Source organism: Mesoplodon mirus (assembly GCF_964341445.2).
Source record: "Mesoplodon mirus genome assembly, chromosome: 15".
Lineage (NCBI taxonomy): Eukaryota > Metazoa > Chordata > Mammalia > Artiodactyla > Ziphiidae > Mesoplodon > Mesoplodon mirus.
In genome coordinates this window covers 51,925,328-51,947,015 of record NC_138991.1, presented here as the reverse complement: position 1 = coordinate 51,947,015, position 21,688 = coordinate 51,925,328, and the positions used below count along the sequence as shown (strand labels likewise).

The window sequence follows — 21,688 nt, the reverse complement described above, 5'->3', positions numbered from 1 at the left end:
ATATTTGACCATTTTCTCCATTGTCCTCCTACTATGTTTTGAATTGGGCTGCATTTTGCAGTGTTTCTCCTGCTCGGAAATGATGAATACCCTTTAAACCAACACAGTGTTATTTGCAAATGAACTTAAAGAGGAACAAAAACGTACAGGGCCGAGGTGGGCTCCAGCAGTGGCTTGGAAAAACACATTTTTCAAAGTACCAACCAAAAGGAATTTATCCAATTTAATTTTCAGGTAGGTCTATAAAATTAATAAGTATTCTGACTGAAAAACATAATTAAACCAATGGTGAATGTAAATGAGGAAGGGAAGTATCGTGCTATGACTAGAATATCGTTTTGCAACCGAATGACCCATACCAAGAAAACAAATTATTAATGCAGTCTTATTTCTCAAGGATATTCAGGGAAACAAGAAAGCTCTTGCAGTTCTGTATAATCATCTTCTTTGGGATGTATGAGCAAAGAACAGCAGGCTCAGCTGGAACAAGAGGTCGTTTCCACAGCACTGAAACCAAGGGGGAGCTGCCATTTTTCATATCCAGGTGGAGACAGTTTATATAAAACCGGAGCCCACCCTATGGAAGACAGTGCTCAAAGCTAGGCCTCCTACTAACAGAATCTTGATTTTGTTTAAGGGAGGGCATTCTGCAAGCTAACAGGGCATGGATCATGACTCGTCTAAGCCACTCATGCACCTCTGTTTACCTTTGCTGGATACCGTATTTCTCAGCTCACCTTGCAGCTAGGAGTGACCATAGGACACTGTCCTGGCCAAGGAGACATCAGCAGATATCTGCTATGAAACTGGAAAATAGTTTCTCCCTAATAAAAGGAGAAAGAAGTAAAATGATCCTCTCTCAACACCCTGGCTCCCCCATTTTAACCTCTCGTTCCTGTCTTTGAAGGGAGCCATGCCTGGAATTGTGGCAGTCATTTTGCAACCATGAATCAACAAACAATATATTCTTGAATATAAAAAGCCAATAAGCTAGAGATTGTAATCCATACTGGAAGAGATCTGGATCTTTAATGACATAATTGAGTTGCTAAACCAAACTAGGAGTGTCTGTCTCCAGCCTTCTAGTTAGTGAGATAAGAGATGTCTACATTGTTAGGCTACTGTTGATTAGAATTCTATTACTTACAGCCAAACAGAATCCTAACTATTTCTAATTCAGTCCCCCCAGTAATATCCCCAGAAGCCATCTCTTCCTCACCAACTGCTCTGCTGCTTTCCAGTTCAGGCCTGCTCATCTTTCATCTGAGCTATTGCTCCAGCCTTTTAACCAACCTTCCTACCTTCAGTCTCATCCAGACTATCTCCTGCACAGCAGCCTCTGCGATATAATGTTCCTTCCCAATTTGTGCATCTGACAAATTCCTGTTCATCCTTTAGGCGCCTTTAGGGTCAAAGTCAATCACCGCCTCCTTTGAGAATCCATCTCAGTTTTTCCAGGCAAATTCATTGATCCCTTCTCCTTTTCTACAGGTAGTACTCTTGCCATATGTATTTCAGAGTATTCCTTCCTTCCTTACTTCCTCAAACATTTGATGTACCAGAAAGCACATCTGGTCTTATCTCTTCCACTTACAGTTACATGTATCTCAGTAGAGATTTAGCTTGTGGTCAGAGACTACATCTTATTCCTTTTGTGTCCCTAGCACCTAGCACAGCCTTTGACACCTCCTAAGAACTCCATAAATATTCATGGAAGATATTCAACCTTCGAGGCACAGGAGATGAAGTAGTGAACAAGACAGAACAGTCCCTTCTACCCTTCTGGTTTACCAACTCCAGCAGGAGACTCAGTAAACAAATAATTGCAGACATTTAAGCTTGGAGAGTGTGTGGGATGCTAAAAAGGGGGAATTAGAAGATGCTGTGAGGAGTGTAGCATAGGAATCTATATTGTCAGAGGAGGGGTCAGACCAGGGCTCCCTGAGGAAGTCACTCGTGTATATTAAAACCCTCAAGGCCACGAAAAGGGAAGAAATTGAGTTTTTCCAAAGAGCTAGAATAGAGTCATTGTGGCTGTAGCACAGTGAGGAAGGGGAGGAGAGGATTCAGGGGGGTAAGCAGGGGCCAGACCACGGGGGGTTGGAAGACCGTGGGAAGGTTTTTTTTAACATAAAAAAGTGTATTTTTTCATGCTAAAAATGTCCAATTTTGTCACACATTGTGTATGTTTTAGATAAATTTAGTCCAATAATCCTGATATACAGAAAACATTGATCATCAAATTATCAAATCAATAATACCTTTCCAGCATTTATTAATAATGTGCATGTAGCTTATCTTGTTACTGGAATAAGTTAGTCAGCGTCTATTTCCCAGATGAACTGAAACACACAAAACATTGGTCATTCATCTCAAGTTTCAGTTTTAAAATAATGAGTAGTGGTGATATGTGATTTAATTCTTTCAAAAAATTATTTTATGATGGTAAGACCACTTAACATGAGATCTGCCCTCTTAACACAATTTTAAGTGTACAATAGAGCATGGTTGACGACAGGTGCCATGTTGCACTGCAGATCTCCAGAGTTGAGTCACCTGACTTCACTGAAATTTTGAGCCTGTTGATTAGCAGCTCCCCATTTCCTTCTCAGCAGACCCTGGGACCCATCATTCCTTCCTTGATTCCACAAATTTGCCTATTTTCAATATCTCATATAAGTGGGATCATGCATCTTTCTGTGACGGGCTTACTTCACTTAACATCGTATCCTCAAGGTTCATTCATGTTTTTGCAGAATTGCAGAATTTCCTTCTTTCTTAAGGCTAAATAGTATTGCGATGTATGTCTCTACCACGTTTTCTTTGTTCGTCTGTTGATGGACATTTAGGTTGTTTCCACATGCAAAGGATTCTTGACGTTTCTCCCAAATGCAATGGGAAACGACTGAAGGGTTTCAGGAAGATGGGATGACAGTGATCTAATTCACATTTAAGACAGTCACTTTGTTGGCTCTTGATGAGAAGGTATTGGAAGGAAACAAGAGTGGAGGTTGAGGGTGGCGTTAGGAGTCTACTTCAGGAAAAGATGGCAACTTGAGTTAGGGAGAGAGCAGTGGGCTGAGAGGAATGGGCAGATAGGAGGGAGGTTTGGGAGTTAAATTGACAGGACTTGGTGAGAGGTTAGATGGGGGGCTTGGGAAGCAGGTGAGACACAGTTTCAGACACGCAGGGCTGTCTCTACCTTCGCCCTCCTGCCTGGCTGCCTCCTGACTTCCCTTGGGGCACGGGGCCAGGGTCTTCCATCTCCGAGAGGCTGCCAGGCTCCTTGTCCCAAGCAAACCCGCTTAGTGGGGACAAGGTCAAAGAGAAGGCTTTCCTTCTAGAAAAATCAATGAAACATAAACCAGAAGAAAAAATATTAAACCTGCCTGCCTTTCCTTCCACACATCTGTCCCTGCAGAAAGATGCGTGTGGCATTTCCCAGTAATTAAATCATACGGTTGAGAGGAAATGCAAGGGATCATTTAATTCTCCAAAGTCTGTTTCCCTGGAGGATGCTTCTTCTCTGGCCCCCACGGGAGCAAGGTTTGTGCAGAGCGCCGTCAGCCTCCTGCTGCAAGCCCTGCCCCTCGTGGCTGTGGTCTCCTCTGACCCGACTCGGTCAGGATTTCCTGTTTTGAACTCTCAGAGCCCCCTACACCTTCTAGCACTTATCACTCTGCATTTAAATAATTAATCGTGTAGGCAGTTGTGTAATGTCCTCTTAGGGTAGGGGACAAGCCTGGTGTGTTCAGCCTGCTTTCAGAGTTCAGACTTATTTAATAGCACTAAATTAACTCACCCCAAGGGCTCACCCAGACATCTGACCATCCCCTGGATCATCTCATGTCCTTGTGAAGGGCACCCCAAATCCCAGCCAGCCCCCAATCCCACCGACTCGGAGGAAATTCTCTCGTCTCAAATATCTGCTCTGATGCTTACAAGCTATGTGACTTTGTCCAGTTAGCTGACCTCTCCACTCTCTGTTTCTTTTTTCCTACAGTGAAAACTGTACCACCCACCACAACATAGTGGTTACGACCCTGGAGTCAGTGTGGCTCAGGTTCAAATCCCAGCTCTACCACTTCTCTGCTGTGTGACCTTGGACAAGTCGCTTAACCTCTCTGAGTCTGTTCCCACTTCTCTAAATTGAGACTCAAGAGAATCTATGATGTAGGATTGCTGTGAAAATTAGATAACAGGTTTTTTAGATAGCCCCAAATTTGGTGCTTATTAGATACCTAATAACTGTGAACTGTTATCATGATTATGGCTGGTTTATCATCTCACATAACTGTTGCAATGAAAGCACTTTAGTACACGGAATAGATGCTTAAATGACACCATTACCAACACCAGGGACAACAATGGCTAACTCTTGTTGCGTGCTTACTAGGTGCCAGACATTGTCTCAATGGTTTACTTACGTTAACTCAGCAACCTTGAGAGGTGTGATAATATCCCCATTTTAATATAAGGAAATTAGAACAACTCACGAAATATTAGATAATAGTACCATCAACAAACGTTCAATCAGCACCTGCTACCTGCCAAGTACTACGCTCAGCCCTGAGAATACAGACTTTCTTTCCTTCTAGAAACTCACAGACCAGCAGAAGAGGTCACATCACTAACTTAAAGTGCCCTGCTCACAGTATGAATAAAATTGGATGCAAATACTGAGTTAAGAAGCAATTTTTTCTGAGGCAGTAGGGGAGAGGATTAAACTGAAAGTATAGGGAAGAACTATGTAAATATAAAAGCACACACACAAAAAAGGAAAATGGGGCTTCCCTGGTGGCGCAGTGGTTAAGAGTCCGCCTGCCAATGCAGGGGACACGGGTTCGAGCCCTGATCCTGGAAGATCCCACATGCTGTGGAGCGACTGGGCCCATGTGCCACAACTACTGAGCCTGTGCTCTAGAGCCCGTGAGCCACAACTACTGAAGCCGACGCGCCTAGAGCCTGTGCTCTGCAACAAGAGAAGCCACCACAATGAGAAGCCTGTGCCCCGCAACAAAGAGTATCCCCCGCTCACTGCAACTAGAGAAAGCCTGCGTGCAACAGCGAAGACCCAATGCGGCCAAAAATTAAATAAATGAATAAATAAATAAATTTATTAAAAAAAAAAAAAAGGAAAATGGTATCATTAGCAGTTAGAAATAGCTCCCTACCTCCCTGCCCAGGCGAGAAAGAACATACCTCAGGTGTGAGGGGAAGAGAGTCAGCTTAGGTTCACTTGATTGCCATTGTCCCCTCCTTGGCCGGTAGAGTGGAGGGTCTTGAGATGGCCCATATCCGTTCATGCCTGAATGTCGGCTGATCCATCGAATTCCAGAGTGGTGGCCTGATGTTAATAATAACAGTGGCTGAAATAGGAAAGCAGCTTTATTAGAAGCAAACCATTTAATTAATTTATTCATTCAACAAATATTTACTGAGTGTAGGACTCTAGTCCGAGTGCTCGTCAGTCCACAGTCTAGGCAAAGTCTGTGCCATCATAATGCATATATCCCAGTAAGGAAGATGGACCATGAGCAAATAAAATAATTTGCTTATGTTTTATAAATATTTAGTGGACTTGATGGTGATGTGTGCTAACAGAGGAAAATAAAGCAGGAAAAGGAGGGGGAAATGAGTCTTGGGAGGGAGAGTGGAATTATCATGTATACAGGGTGTTGTATTCATCTGCTAGGGCTGCCATAGCAAAACACCTCAGACTAGGGGTCCTAAAAACACACATTTATTTCCCACAGTTCTGCAGGTCAGAAGTCCAAGGTCAAGGTGCTGGCAGGGTTGGTTTCTCCTGAGGCTTCTCTGATTGGCTTGCTGATGGCGGCCCCTTGCTGCCCCTTCACACAGTCGTCCTTCTGTGCATGTGCACTCCTGGTGTCTCTTTTTGTGTCCTGATCTTTTCTTATAAGGATACCAGTCAGGTTGGATTAGGCCTCACCCTAACAGCTTCATTTTAACTGCATTACCTCTTTAAAGACCCTATCTCCAAATACAGTCACATGCTGACATACTGGGGGTTAGAACATCAGTACATGAATTTGGGGGGAAGGGGGCAGGGACAGAATGCAGTCCATAACAGGTTTGGGGAAGCCTTCACCCATTGATATTATATTTGATTGTATTTGACCAGAACTTGAAGGAAGAGATGAGTCACGTGGATGTTTGGAAGAGCATTCCGGCCGAGTAACAGCAAGGGCAAAGGCCCTGGAGTAGGAATTGAGTGGGTGAATTTGAAGAACAACAGGAGACAAAAGCAACTCAGGCTGATTGAGTGATGCTGTCGGAGAGACCATGAGGGAGCATGAGCCTTGTAGTCCTTGCTTGAAACATGAATTTTATTCTTGGAGAAATGGAAGGGATTTTGGAGAGTTTTGAAAAAAGGAGTGGTACAGATTGCGTCACTCTTGTTTTTAAAAGATTCCTCTGGCTGCCGTGCCGAGAGCAGACTTTAGGAAGGCAATGGAAGAGAAAGAGGACTGGTTACAAAGCTATTGCAGTAATCTGGGCGAGGGATGAGGGTGATCTGAGCCCAGGTGTTAGTCCTGCAGGTGTCAGGAAGCCAGGTGGAATATGAATGTTTTGAAAGTAGAGCTGAGAGGACTTACTGATTGGTTTGGATGTGGGTGAAAGAAAAGGAGGAGACAGGGAGAGCCCACCTTCTTTGGCCTGGACCACCAGAAGAATGGAGCCTTGTTTACTGAGACAGGAGAGACTACAGTTGGACAGGTGGGAAGTGGGTAGATTGGAGCCCTTTGGACCATTTGGTGTGAGCTGCCAACAAGACACCTACAGAACTACTGAAGGAGTTTTGGCAGAGACATCCAGGTTTGGAAGCAGAAATTTGAGAATCATCAACTTACTTTGAAACCCACGGGACTAGAAGATACGGCAGAGGGGATGAACACAGACAAAGCAGAGAAAAGCTCTGAGGAATTGCCCCTGGACCACTGCAGTGTTGAAAGCAGAGGCTTCTAGCCAGGAAGGCCATGAACTCAGAGGGGAAAAATAAAAAGCGTCTTCATTTTCACTGACTCCTAACTGAAATTTGATATGTCCCTCAATAATGAATGAGGGAATAAACCACAGCAGCATTAAGTATTAGAGTAGCTGTGACCATGTCACCAATAGGAATCATAGCTAATTATCATGTTATAAGTGTTGCCAATATTTCAAATTATCATTTACACTTATCACTATTTAAAAATTATGAAGTCTTTAGACCTGCCACTGGACCTTTTTCTTTAATGTGTAAATAAAGAAGCCCATATATTACCATTTCACACATTAGTGTTATTAAATATTTTGATAACTATTTTCAGTGAAATTAGTTTCTTTGAAAAGGCAATGCATTTTATGGATTTTTAAAAAAAATCATTATTCTGCGAAGATATCCACAAGCTTCATCTGCCTGTTGAAGGGGTCCAAGCCACAGGAAAAAAAAAAAAAAAGCTCAGTCCTCTGGTTTAAAGGTTGAAGGATCAACAAAGGAAGTGGTGAGGAACCAGGCTCCCAGGCTGATTCTACAAACCTGGTCCCTCCACCCTCCCTCCCTGATGACCATGTCCTATTTGTCTGGCCCCGTGCTCAGTGCAACTTGGATTCTGAAATGAGCGAGCCAGAGCCTCTTCCCCCAGTGACCCTGTTTTCCAGAAGGGGCACAAGTACCCAAACAGACCTTATACTCGTCAGACATTCTTGCAATCTACAAAGGATACTCAGCTACTCTGTGCAAGTTCCCAAGACTATACTGTATAGCTTTCAAATGCAGGTTTTTACAGCCAGGAAGCAAAGAATGGACACTGTCATTGTATTCTTCTGTGGCTTGCTTTCTTCTAGAAGTATTCAGCTCAGAGAGAAGATCTCTTTGGAGAGAGTAGTCTATCTACGTTGATTTCATCACAAAAGGAGTAAGTCCCTTAAAGAACACATCCTGGGCTTCCCTGGTGGCGCAGTGGTTGAGAGTCTGCCTGCCGATGCAGGGGACATGGGTTCGTGCCCCGGTCCGGGAAGATCCCACATGCCGCAGAGTGGCTGGGCCCATGAGCCATGGCCGCTGAGCCTGCGCGTCCGGAGCCTGTGCTCCACAACGGGAGAGGCCACAGCAGTGAGAGGCCCATGTAACACACACAAAAAAGAACACATCCTGCCTCACGGGGCCACTCAGGGTGAGAAGTTCCTTTCCACTGGTGGCCCGCTCTGTTTTCTCCTCACTCACTTAAGTCCCTCCCTGGCCCAGGCTAGAGTCAGGGATGGGGGAGGGGACCAACAGCAAGAGCTATTTTCATTGTTCTTTTGCAGATTTTCTTTCCAAAACCTTGTGGGTGCCGTTTATCCCGCTGCACTTCTGAAAATAGAAGCACCAGAATGTTCAGATCCACATTTTGGGCCCTGTAGCTTGAGGCCTTCTCTCTCACTGATGCTGTTTTTGGAGCTAACAAATGGCTGAATAGATTTTCTTGGCTCACACCCACTGTCTCGAAGCAGCAGTCAGGGGGGTAGAGCATTTCAGAGCATTATCTTCACCCCAAGAGGAAACCAAGAGCATCAGAAAGCATCATCCCGCCTGCATTGCTAGGGGGAAGACTTTATGCCCACTTCCATGGCTTGCAAAAGAAATACAGAAAAGAGTTCGCTGCAAAAAAGTGTGTCTATTAAAAAGCTTTAATTAAGAGACATACTGGACCAGCTTCGTTTTTCCCCATTGGTAAAATGGAGGAGATGGTCTCAACTAAATGAAAGAATGTATGTATGAGGGGTGGGTATTTTACTATGAATTTGCCTTAGTTGAGAGGAGACTGTCTCATTTTAGGGAAAATATCTTGGTAAGTGGTTTAGATTAAAGGGAAAGCGTGGAAGGCATGGGACAGCAGAAGCTCGGCTGACAGAAGACTTGGTTAAACTGCTTGGTTTAGAAACAGACAAGAAATAGATAAGAAGTAGACACCCTTTCATAAACAGTGGGAACTTTATTTTAATAACATATTCAATACAATGAAGTAAGAAAGGCCTTTCTAACCATTTGTCTATTCAACAAACATTTTTAAGTGCCAGGCACTGTTCCATGCACAGGGATCCACATTTATGTCTTCTAGAAGACTCTCCGTGAATATAAATGTGTGTTGGAGCATGGAGAAATGTTTGTAAAAATAAGACGTCAAGAGCACTAATGGATTCTTATAACTGGGTGACTGAGAGCAAGGGCTCTGCCATCAGCCAGACCTGCCGGGGTTCAAATCCCAGGCCTTCCTGCCAATGATGTCACCTTGGTCAAGTTACTAAGTCCTCTGGGCCTCTGTCAACCACGGGGTTATAAGAACCAGGTAAGATAATGGTATGAAACATTTAGCACGGCACCTGCATATAATATGTACTTCCCCATGATAGCTGCTATCATTAAATAAACCCTTCCTTGCTATATTTGTTCCCAAAGAACTTAACCTGCAAAAGTGTAATCTCATAATAAGCTGGGGTTATTAGTAAAATTCAACCATTAAGAAAGTGTTCTTTTCTCTGCTTAGTGTGGAATCTGAGAAGCCCTGCTCTGGAAGGAGTTGGAATTATGCACTTCTGTGTCCATTCTTATTCATGCATCCTTGAAGCCAATATTTGTTGAAGCCACACTATGTGTCAAACACTCTGCTGAGTATTGGAAAGGCAGTGGTGACAGAGAGGTGATCCTTGTTTGCATGGAGATTGCATGTTAGCTGAGGAGATAAAGTATTAACTGCACAGATAATTACTTAGCAATTATGTACTAAACAGTACATGGACCGGTGAGAATGGGACAGAGGAAATGACCCTGGTATGGGAAAGACTGCTCTGTGGATGTCGCATTTGGGCTGATGCTTAAAGGATCTGGCAGGATTTAACATATGACCTTGGTGTTCCAATCACTGTGTGTTGAGCCACTGGGCTCAGCAGTCCCCTGGCATTACTATTTGTGAAATCAGAGAGAGACTGAGCAGCATGGCGAGTAAGAACATGGGTTCTGGAGCCAAACTGCCTTGGTTTGTAACCATCTTGGATGACGTCTCTGCCTCAGTTCCTCATCTGTAAAATGGGGATGAAAATAGTGCCTGCCTTGTTGGTTCATGGTGAAGATCAATGAGTAAAATAATATCATTAAGTAATGGGAAACACTCATACAGTAAACCCTAAGTAAGTGTTGGTGATTATTGGAGTTAATATTGTTATTTGAAATGAAGGAGTAGGCCTTCTCCACTAAAATCTGTCCCACATATCTGGGAAATGGTGAGAAAACGCACGCCAAAAATGGGCTAATCACTCCAGTCCCACCTGCTCACATTTTCTATGCAATCCCATCATTTTGAAGTGAGTTTGGCCATCTTTCTTTGAAAGCGACATCGTCTGAGGCTGGGAGTGGAACCTACATTCTTCTTAGAGAAGTGAACAATCAATATAAGAACTGCCGTGGGCAGAATGTCAAACAGAGACAAAGATGCAAAGTCCAATTTTTCTCTGATGGTAGTATTTCCGACTCACTTTTGTGGTCTTGATTCTTTAAATCCCTGGTAAACTCATCCAATCCTCCCTTCTATGAAGCTTCCACTCCATAAAAAGGGAGTTTAGAATGTTATTTTTATAGCTGGCATGAAAATACTCTTTAGGGGATCCTGTCTTTTTTAGAAAGACATCTTGATAATAAGCTTTAAGTGTAGAAGGATAGTAAAAAAACAGAGAGAGATAGATGACCAGCTTTGTACTCCAGACATTTTGGGTTGGCAAAAGTGAGAGACAGAGGAAAAGGGAAAAGTCACAGAATAAATCCAGCAAAGAAGCCAGAAATGGTCAATTTAAAAAAAAATAAGAAACAGGAATAGTTGAAGGATTTTTTAGATCTCGTGTGCCTAAAAATCAGTTTTCAAGTTGTGTGCTGGGTAGAAGTCATCCATCACCTTAAACTTTCTTTTAAGACACACACCAAATAAATGTCTTTTGTGAATTTTGGACGCAGAAAATTAAGGAAAAGTTTATGGTGTCCATATCTGCATAGTCCTCCTCAGAATGAGACTGCGGTGAGATTAACAGGAAGTTAGAACTAGAGGTAACCTTAAGAATATACGACCCTGGAATCTGCAGAAATCTTGGAGCAGAGATTAAATTTTCCAGCTGAGTGTGGGATAGGGGGCTTGTGTCAATTGTAAGGAAGTGGGGCAGGGTGTCCTCAGATGACTTGTGAGTCACATGACCCTCTCCTTTATAAAGTTTCACACAGCAATGCATGGATTGCTGGAGGAAGTAGTTTATGGGCCATTCTTATGACTGTTCGGGGCAGATCAGACATAAAGGACAGTAAAAGAAATCATTAGGTGCTCAAAGCAAAACAAATGAAAGCATAAAAATCTCAACATAAAAACTCATAAAAGAGCCTAACTAACCTAAAAAAAAAGTCCTGCTAACTGAAACAAAGAAATCAATAGGAAACTAACACAGTATTGTGAAGCAATTATACTCCAACAAAGATCTATTAAAAAAAAAAAAAGAAATCAATAGAAAGGCAAAAATGCAGTGGTTTTACTGATTTAAGATTCACCCTCTCTTCTAGATTAAAAAGATATATTTAAACTTTTACTTTGCTTCTCCTGAGGCACTAGGAACTTTGTCTTGTCTTGGGGTGTTTTGTTTTGCCCGAGCTCATCACCCTATAAACTACCTCCTTCTGCAGTGGGAAGAGATGGAAACAAGAAAAAGCTACAGGCGTCCCTCATTTCATTGTGCTTCATTTTATCACACTTCCCAGATTTTTTTTTATAAATTGAAGGTTTGTGTCATTCCTACATCAAGCAAGTCTATCAGCACCATTTTCCTAGCAGCATTTGCTCACTTCGTGTCTGTGTGTCACATTTTGGTAATTCTCGCAAAAGTTCAAGCTTTTTCGTTATTATTATGTTTGTTATGATGACCTGTGATCCGTGATCTTTGATGCTATCATGATTCACTGAAGGCTCAGGTGATGGTTAGCACTTTTTAGCAATAAAGTATATTTTAATTGAGGCATGAACACTTTTTTTTAGACATAATGCTTTTGCACATTTAATAGACTACAGTACAGTGGGAACATAAATTTTATATGCGCCGGGAAACCGAAAAATTCATGTAACTCAGTTGATTGCGTAACTCACTTTATTGCATTTGTCTGGAACTGAATCCACAGTATCTCCGAGGTCAGCCTGTACCCCAATTTAAAAATGAGGTGCTTTTTTTTTAATTGACAACTGCTTTATTATTAAAAGTTACTGAATTCCATAAAGCACACAATGTAGTTTATATTCAACTAACACAAGTTTGATACATGTATTTAAAATAAATAATATATAGATTTATCTGTCAATATTTATATTTTATTTAAAAAGCAGTAGCTTTACATATTTTACAACTTGATTTTATAAAATACATACATCTGCCCTATGCAAATCTTCAAGCATGAGCTTCCATTCCTATTAATAAAATGCACAATCTGTATTTCTGAATATTGAGAGAAAAATGGTACCAACTAAAAATAACATATCCATTATGGCTCGAACATGCACCTGATTTTTGGCTACTAGATAATAATCTATTCAAATAACTATGTTCCTTGAGCTTGGCAATCAATTTGCATTATGTAAACAATCTGTGATTAACTATGAAGAGACTTGCATTTCCAGGGTATCTGACACAATCTACCAAATTCTTTATTTATCCTGTTTCAGGTTTTTAATTAGAGAAGCAAGATTATTCAATAATTTGATGTGCCAGGAAATCTGACAAGTGAAATCACACCTAACAAGCCAAAGCCCGGTGAGTTTTGAAACCATGCTTTTGCCTTTGAGAAAACAGCTCTGAGAATTATTGTAGGAGCAAACTTTTCTCAAAACCCTGATGGTGTATGTGCCAAGAAATAGAACAAGAACTGTTTCTCCTTTCACAATCAACTGCGCTCAACTTGCAAAACTCGAGTTCTTTAGGTATGTGAAGACGTACTGGCTTCTATTCAAACATTCCTTCCACATATTCAAAATGGCGTCAGATATCACACTGTTTTATTAACAAAAAATTTTTCGTAAGAAAGATATTCATGTAATAATTTTGGAGATACATCCCCAACTATAAGTCCCAATGCTAACATTTGAGAATTAAAGTCACAATAAACACCTCAATTATCAGGACCGTAGTCAGAACCAAAACTTCAACTTGAAGGACAGAGATCTAAGTTTGGAAGTACATGCTTAGATTCCACGGGCCTCTAATGATAATGGTGTATATAAGTCTGTCTTTAATTTATGCTGAGAAAGTAAAAGTCTCCCATAAATTATTATTTTTAGAAAATAGTTCCAAATCACAAAATGGTTTAGAAACTTAAATGGAAAAACACTTTCACCAAAATAAGTAATTTAATTCATTTGGGCAATAATTAGGCTTTGAGAGAGGAGTCACATCCAAAAAGTAAACAAAATTCCCTCAATACCAGTAGTTAAGAACTAAATTATAGCTAACAACAGCTTATTTATCAAGTAGTCAGTTATTCAACAAGTTTAGCCATCTAGTGATGGACTAAAATTAGATATCAGAAATTATTTTATTTGTAGGATGGAGTCTTTTTATTAAAATATTTTTCTGATATAATTTTAATAATCCTCCTTCTCTGGATTTCCTAACCTCAAGAAAGGGAAAGGGAGAGGAAAGGGAAGGAAGGAAAGTAGGGAGGAAAGGGAAGAAAAACAGAGACCAGAGGGACACTGAAGACTAATCCATTGGTATCTGTGAGTAGACAGGAAGGAAGAAAAATAAAGGAGGAATAAAAATAAAGACTGCAAAGAGGATTAGGGCCAGGAGGTGCAGATTAAAAGATAACTTCTTCACAGATCTTAATGATACAAAGGCATTAGCATAACAGAATAGTGCAGTAGCTGATTTTGATAACAGTGAATCCTCAGAAAAGAATCATATGGTCAAGCCTCAGCTCTTTATAAAAAATAAGACTTGATTACCAGAAACAAGTAATATGTGGTTACATACCATTTTCAAATCATTATTCATTTCAATTCATCTTTGATGCAATCTGGGAACAATTAAGCAGTCACTAGGTACCTATTCTAGGATCTGAAGAAATTATTATCCACCACAGGAATCTAATGATATGTATTTTTGCATATAGTTAAAATTTCAGAAGGGAAAAAGTAGTAAACTATTCTAGTTACTTTATACCAAATATTTATATACCTAGTCAAAACAATAAGGGCTTCCCTGGTGGCGCAGTGGTTGAGAGTCCGCCTGCCAATGCAGGGGACATGGGTTTGTGCCCTGGTCCGGGAAGATCCCACATGCTGCGGAGCAGCTGGGTGCGTGAGCCATGGCCGCTGAGCCTGCGCGTCCGGAGCCTGTGCTCCGCAACGGGAGAGGCCACAACAGTGAGAGGCCCACGTACCACAAAAACAAAAACAAACAAACAACAAAAAAACAATAAGTATTACGATCTTTCTCTAGATGAACTCTATATAAAAGCTATTTTTCGCATTTTCTTCCAAGGATTTAAAAAAAGCCTTATTTCCCTGCTAGCTAAAAAAGAGGAATTTGTACATTACAAGTAAGTCCTTTAGAGATGAATATTAAATTCCTTAAGACAACAGCCGTAAAATTTATTTTTAAAAATTTATCTTAAAAAACTGAAAACCGTTTCTCTCTTTAAAATCTATGGTATTAATTACCTACTTGACATAATATTTTTTTTTGAAAGGACACCAAGTTCATGCAAAATAAGGAACTGAATGTATCACTGCCTTAACAGAATTTGGCAAACCAGAAGAATGACCTTAAAATAAATAAATAAAAAAGAAGAGAGTACATATTGTCCTAAATCTGAAGGTATAATTCTGTAGACCTATGCAGCAGATAATGCTTCACAGAGGGAATGCAGGGAAGAGGGAAGTAGCATGTTCCCATGTACACTTTCTTATTCTGGTTGTCATTCAACAGTGCAGTACAGAGAAATATTCTTTTTATTATAACAAAACTGTTAATTGCCCTCTCTTAAGCAATGACTCAGGTAAACATCTATGTCTTTCAATTATGTAACTTACATTTAAAATTAACTTAATTAAATCTAAGTGTACTGGAGTTTTCAATGACTCCTAAGTTCAAGGAAGTAATGCATAAGGTGTTATCAGATTGCAAATTTTGAATGGTTGGTGCTTCTATATTTTAGGATATTTCATCCTATCTTCTTCTCCTTAAACCATAAAATGTACCCAAATTATTTGGTTTTCCTTTACTTTCCTCTGTGTCATTTTAATTTATTGTATGGTATCTCTATGTAGAGAGAGAGGTATGTTAAAATACTATTATTTGTATTAAAAACTCAATTGAGGCTATGTATGACCTATTAATCTATACAGTAGCATTGTTAACCTTTGACCTGGTATATTAATTCCTTTGGTGAATAAATGTCACAGGTCATTTCTTTATAAAAGGGTTTTAGTAAGAGGACCAGCAGTCCGGAGAGAGACCCCCTACCCCACCCCAGAGAATGATCAAGTGAATCAGTAGTTTAGAGCAGTTATGTAAAATATGAAAAATACATAATTTAAAGCTGCAATTTTCATATTTAAAAGCAGTTAAAACCAAGGAAGTTTGAGACAAATAGTGTAGAATCTAAGCATATATATGTGCTTAGGACTGAAGAAATTCCAAAAAACATTTTTTTGTCTTGGTTGAATCAGCCAACTAATAATACTGGTAGAGACTACTACTGTGAGAACTTATGTATATCTAGTCAAGAACAAAAATGTTTCTAAGTTTAAACAGTGGTAGTTGCTAACTAACAGTATAAACAGTGTCCACAATTTGGTGGCTGGCCATAGTTTAAAATTTTTTTCAAGTTATTTCTACAGCAGAAATATTGAGAATAATAAATATATTTTAGAAGTCTACCCACCCCTGAGTTCAACAATTATACTTTTAGAGTATAAAATTATACACTTTTAATTAACATATACAAAGCTACAAAATGTCATCTATACAGAGATTAAAAACAATTTGTAAAATATTCTTTGCCAATTATTGATTGGAAGGTTTTGTTGGGGTACATATTTCAAACCTTTTAGCCAACTGGCTTTCATTTTTAAGCCCAAATTGATTCATATATTCACTGCAGGATATGTCAAAAAGAGTGCAACAATAGGCATTAGTAAAAGTAACATTGTAGTAGAAACAGATTTTGCATATGTGAAAAGGTAATTTATAAAATACATTAATTGATTTTTAAAAAAGAGAACCTAATTACAGTATCATTAACTTACATGGTACTGAGAGCTGGAGCCTTCAGAAATTTTTTTTTTCTATAGCAAAATATTATCTAGCTGTAAGCAAAGTCTTAAATACCAACAAAGCAAAGCAAAACAAAACAAATCCCTCCAGAACAAAACTGTATGGTTGTGTGAGACAAATAAGCAAACATGCCATATTCTATAGTGTACTTTTACCTAAATTTTAAAATAAAAATGTCCACACTCTTTTGTTAAAACATTAAGCCTCGGGCTTCCCTGGTGGTGCAGTGATTGAGAGTCCGCCTGCCGATGCAGGGGACACGGGTTCATGCCCCGGTCCGGGAAGATCCCACATGCTGCGGAGCGGCTAGGCCCGTGAGCCATGGCCGCTGAGCCTGCGCATCCGGAGCCTGTGCTCCGCAACAGGAGAGGCCACAAAAGTGAGAGGCCCGCGTACAAAAAAAAAAAAAAAAAACATTAAGCCTCTGTCAAAATGTATTCCTTATTTTAGGGTACAGGATTGAAGGACAAGATGATGCTTACAAATAAAGAAAATTTACAAGGAAAAACTTGACAAAAGTTTTTCAATTAAAGTATTGTAATGTTCAAACTTGACTTAAAACATAACAAAAGAAACAAACTTGCAGACAAAAATGTTTATGGATTTTCCAAACATAAATAAATGAAATAGTGTTTGGGCAGCAGGGCTTAATGCTGATGGCTAGTAACAGAGTGGAATGGAAGTAACAGAGTGTAATCTACTTGGAAAAAAAATCGTCAATGTACAAATAACAAGCCCAAATTATGGACTGCAGCAGTTTAATCATCACTGCCATTTTTCTTACAAAATAAAGCCTTTATTAAACCATTCATATCTATATTACCTTTACTTTACTATAAATACTATATTTACTTTACAATACCCTATATTACCTTTACTTCAGAGATTGAGGAACTATATACAACAGATGAATTCATTTTCACCAGAGGGATAACATATTCTACCTCTCTGCCAATGTTACTTGAAAACCGTCCATGTCAAAACAATTTGACAGCAGATATAAACAATTCAATAAATACGCAATGATTTTTCATTACAGTCCTTTAAAAACGCATGTTAATTCATGCTGTTAACCTTAGGTTCACAGTGCATAGAATCCAAATATAAGCAGTTGGGGTGACTTTCAAAGTAATGTTGGATCCCTCACTTTATTTATAATCCCACTCTAATGAATAAGTTCATTTCATAGGCTCTATCATGCATTAATCATTGGGTGGCAGGAGTTGATGAAAATTTTTCCTGTTACAACATCCGTTGCCGGCAATGAACGTCCCCAAACCGCCAAGGAAGTCATTGTTATTGCACCGTACATGAGGACCTGGAACTTTTCCAAAAGCTTAAAAAAATAAAAATTAAAAATGGAATTATATTTGACATTTCCTGACACCTGCATCAATACTGTATGACTAATAAAAGCATGTCAGTTGCCTGGACTGAAGCAGCGATCAACATGCGCCCAGAATGCACACAAGTAAAAATGCAGTAAAAGGAAGTAGTCTTCTTTGTCTATAGGTCATTTCCAGTCAAAGGTTAAAGTTCAAAGACTGAATGATCAAAGTGCTCATTTTCTCAGTAGGACTATCTTCTGCTAGGAGGATGATAACAGTGGCATCAACAAGTATCATCATGATACCACCATTTCTTTTCTTTGGATTCTTGTTACATGTTCGAACATAAAAAGAATTCTGGTGGTCATCTCTGAGGAGAGTCAAAAGGATATCGACTACTAAACTTAAACAGAAGTTGAAAAATTTCCCCTTCATATAAGGTACCTGGTGCACCTTCCATATCTACAATCCACTGTGTAAATGAATTTTGAACACTCTTTTCATTTAAAGTCATTCCGGGAGGTGGGTCATTTTGCAAAGCCAACGGTTCTTTTTGTAGTCGTTCTGCATTGACACCATCAATGAAGTGCTTTTGAATGTTCAGCATGATTCGATTCAACCAGAAAACTCTAAAATCAGCAAAATTTTATAGAAAGAGCGTGGATGATTCATTCTGGCAGAACTGGGTTTGATTTCTAGTTTTGTGTGACCACAGGCAACCTGCTAAGCCTCTCGGAGATGCAGTGTCTTCAACTGTCGAGTGGAATGGTACCTACCTTACAGACTGCTGGGAACATAAACTGAGACCAAAAAAGGTGCATTATTCACAAGAGTCATGTACCATAAAGTTTTGAGAACACCGATTTAGCGAACACTGAACCATTGTTCTTAGGGGAAATACAGGTTAGGTTCCTGTAAACCTCTGGTCACAGCATTTTCATCAGATAATCAATACAGAACTTTGTTTTAAGTGTGTTTCTGTTTAAAAGCCTTTTAATATTAATGTTGATTCATTAATGTTGGTCTCAGGGCCAGCAGCACTATGACCCCTGCCTGTTATCTAGCTGTTCTCTCCATAAGGCATGTCCCAGCCTTACTGCACTTAGGAACACCAGAGAGCACTTCAGCTCTATACTTGGAGACCATTTTAAACAGCGAAATCACCAATAAAAAGGACAAAAAAGCAAATAGCAGTAGTGCTAAACAGACTTCAAAAAGAGCACTTGTTTGCAGTGTAAGAACTGCAACAACAAAGCCTGGTTGTCTCATCAAAGCCGTGCACATCAGCTGGGAATGTGCACATTGAGTGACTGGAATTTTTTGCAACTCTGTGCATGGCTGCAAATAACCACCAAAGTACTGCAAGTTTTCATTTGGGGATGATGAAAAATTGTAGCGAGTAGGCAAATTCACAAGTAAAAAATCTGGAAATAAATGAGCATCTACTGAAATATGAACGAAGAAATGCTTTGTTTCACTCTTTTTCTCTTTTCCCAATAACATGTTAAACATCGCAGGGAAACCAAGGAAGTTTGAGACAAGTAGTGTAGAATCTCAGTTTGTCAACAGGGGGAATAAAAAACAAAAACAAAAACAGCAGCTGAAAATTAATTAAGATATAAGCGTCTCTCACAGCGCAAGGGGTGCCACAGGTAGTGGGTGATTAACAGCCACCTGCCTGATTCAGGCAGTAAAGACTACAGCTGGAATGCAAGCAGGTCCTTGCATAAGCCTAGCCTCACTCCTAGCTACCTGTGGAATGTGGTCCAGGACAAACAGAACATCAGCAGTTCCTGTGACTTCTGGAGTGGAATTTGTCTCTGTGGTCACAAGCAGAGCTCTCTCACTTACCGGCTGTATGACCTTAGGCACATGACTTAACCTCTCTGAACCCTGGGAGCTGTAACTCAGATATTAAATTCCTCTCCCCACCCCATAGGAAGATCCCGTGATCATTTGGAGAAGCACTAATGGATCAGGAGAGGATCTTGTTTCCTGAGCATTGAAATCCTCAGAGAAGCACTTTGAAAAAAGTGAACAGCTATCTAAACAGCAGACATATGAGTGCTCTCTGTGACCAGCCCCTCACGTACAGGTACTGTTAGGGACTGAATGTTTGTGTCCCCCCTCAAAATTCATAAGGTGAAACCTAACTCCCAAGGTGATGGCATTAGGAGGTGGGGTCTTTGGGAGGTGACTGGGTCATGAGGGTGGAGCCCCCACGAATAGGATTAGTGCCTTTATAATAGGGACTCCAGGGAGCTTCCTCCGTGTTAGAGCAGCCTGAACAGATTAAGACAGGCACTCAGTTTCCTTCTCTGTGAAACTGACATAATAATAAGACCTACTGCAGGAACTTTGTGGAGTTGTTGTCAGTCGTTACATGGAAAGCACTGAAAACAGGATTCCAGAGGATCTCAACAAATACCAGTCACTAGCAATAATCATAACAACAACAGTGGTGGTAAAAAGAATAACACTTAATGATGGTGGTGCTGTTCCCTTCCTTCCCAGGCCCCAGCTCATGTCCCCAGGTCTGGAAACAGCTACCCCAGCTGATGGTTAAACTCTAGAAAAAAGGTTCTAATTCCTGAGCACCTTCCGTGAGCCAGGAGTCAGGCCAGCTCTTTTCGAGCATGATCTCACAACATTTGCTCTTTACACGAGGCTTTCTCAACTGCAGCTCTATTGACATAGGGCACCAAACAATTCCTTGTTGGGGGTCTGTTCTGTGCACTAGGAAGTTAGCAGCATCCCTGGCCTCCACCCACTAGATGCCAGGAGCAATTCTTCCTCCCCCACCGCTGTGGCAATCACAGATGTCTCCACAGACACTGCCACATGTCCCCTGGGTGGGTGGGTGGGGCGGGGGACAAAGTAGTATGGTAGTTCTATTTTTAGTTCTTTAAGGAACCTCCATACTGTTCTCCATAGTGGCTGTATCAATTTACATTCCCACCAACAGTGCAAGAGGGTTCCCTTTTCTCCACACCCTCTCCAGCATTTATTGTTTGTAGATTTTTTCATGATGGCCATTCTGACCGGTGTGAGGAGCTGCATAGCACAGGGAGATCAGCTCGGTGCTTTGTGTCCACCTAGAGGGGTGGGGTAGGGAGGGTGGGAGAGAGACACAAGAGGGAGAGGATATGGGGATATACGTATGCATATAGCTGATTCACTTTGTTATACAGCAGAAACTAACACAACACTGTAAAGCAATTATACTCCAATAAAGATGTAAAAAAAAAATAAAAATGCCCTAAATCCTCCCACATGCCCCCCAAGAGGCAGTGCTACTCCGAGGAGCACCACTGCTCTAAACTTCAGGCAGCATCCTCCCAGCCTTCCATCGGCCTGAGTTCACCTCTCTTATTCTGGTTTGAACCCCGGGCCCGTCCTTCTAGCCCATAAGCAGATCTCAAACCCCCAGGCACTGCCCTTACTTTCATCTCTTTCTTCATTTCTGGCCCCTGGTGAGTTTCCTCTCTGGCTTTTAAGTTTGGGTGGGTATCCTTATGTTTTTATGATGTGTTATCCTGCCTAATTCTATGTTTATAGCAAGAGAGGATGTTGTCCGCCTCAGCTTCACCTGATAATTTGCTGGAAACCACGTGTGGTTCCATTTTCTCCCTCTCTCAGTGCATCTCCTGCCCTCATGGTGATGCTGTTCAGGTGTGGTCATTACAAGCCCACCCTGTGCTTTTGCTGGGCATTGACCCCAAGCACACCAGGCTGGGGTTTCTCAGGTCCACCATCTATAGTCATCTCACCTCTGTTAGGACAACATCTGTTCCAAGTTTTGTCAGAGGCCTTGGTTCCTAACCTACATCTGCAGTGTCAGGGCATCTGGTTCTAGAAAGGTCTCAGCCACGGCCTCACACTCTCACAGAACCAACCTGCCCCCCAATGACAGCCTGGTCTCAGCCCCCAACCCCAGTCCAGCTTCTCCCTGCCTCTGTGGTGAGTCTCCCAGCTGCTTACTCCTACCCTGACTCTCATGGTTTGTGGTGACCTCAGTC

At 40.8% G+C, this 21,688-nt stretch overlaps 1 pseudogene across 1 annotated transcript; it reads right to left on the bottom strand.

The window, feature by feature from the left end:
* Positions 1 to 17,875: 17,875 nt before the first annotated feature.
* LOC309816751 (ubiquitin-conjugating enzyme E2 W-like) lies at positions 17,876 to 18,276 on the bottom strand (annotated as a pseudogene). The gene has a single exon. The product of its transcript is annotated as a ubiquitin-conjugating enzyme E2 W-like (transcript).
* Positions 18,277 to 21,688: the final 3,412 nt, after the last annotated feature.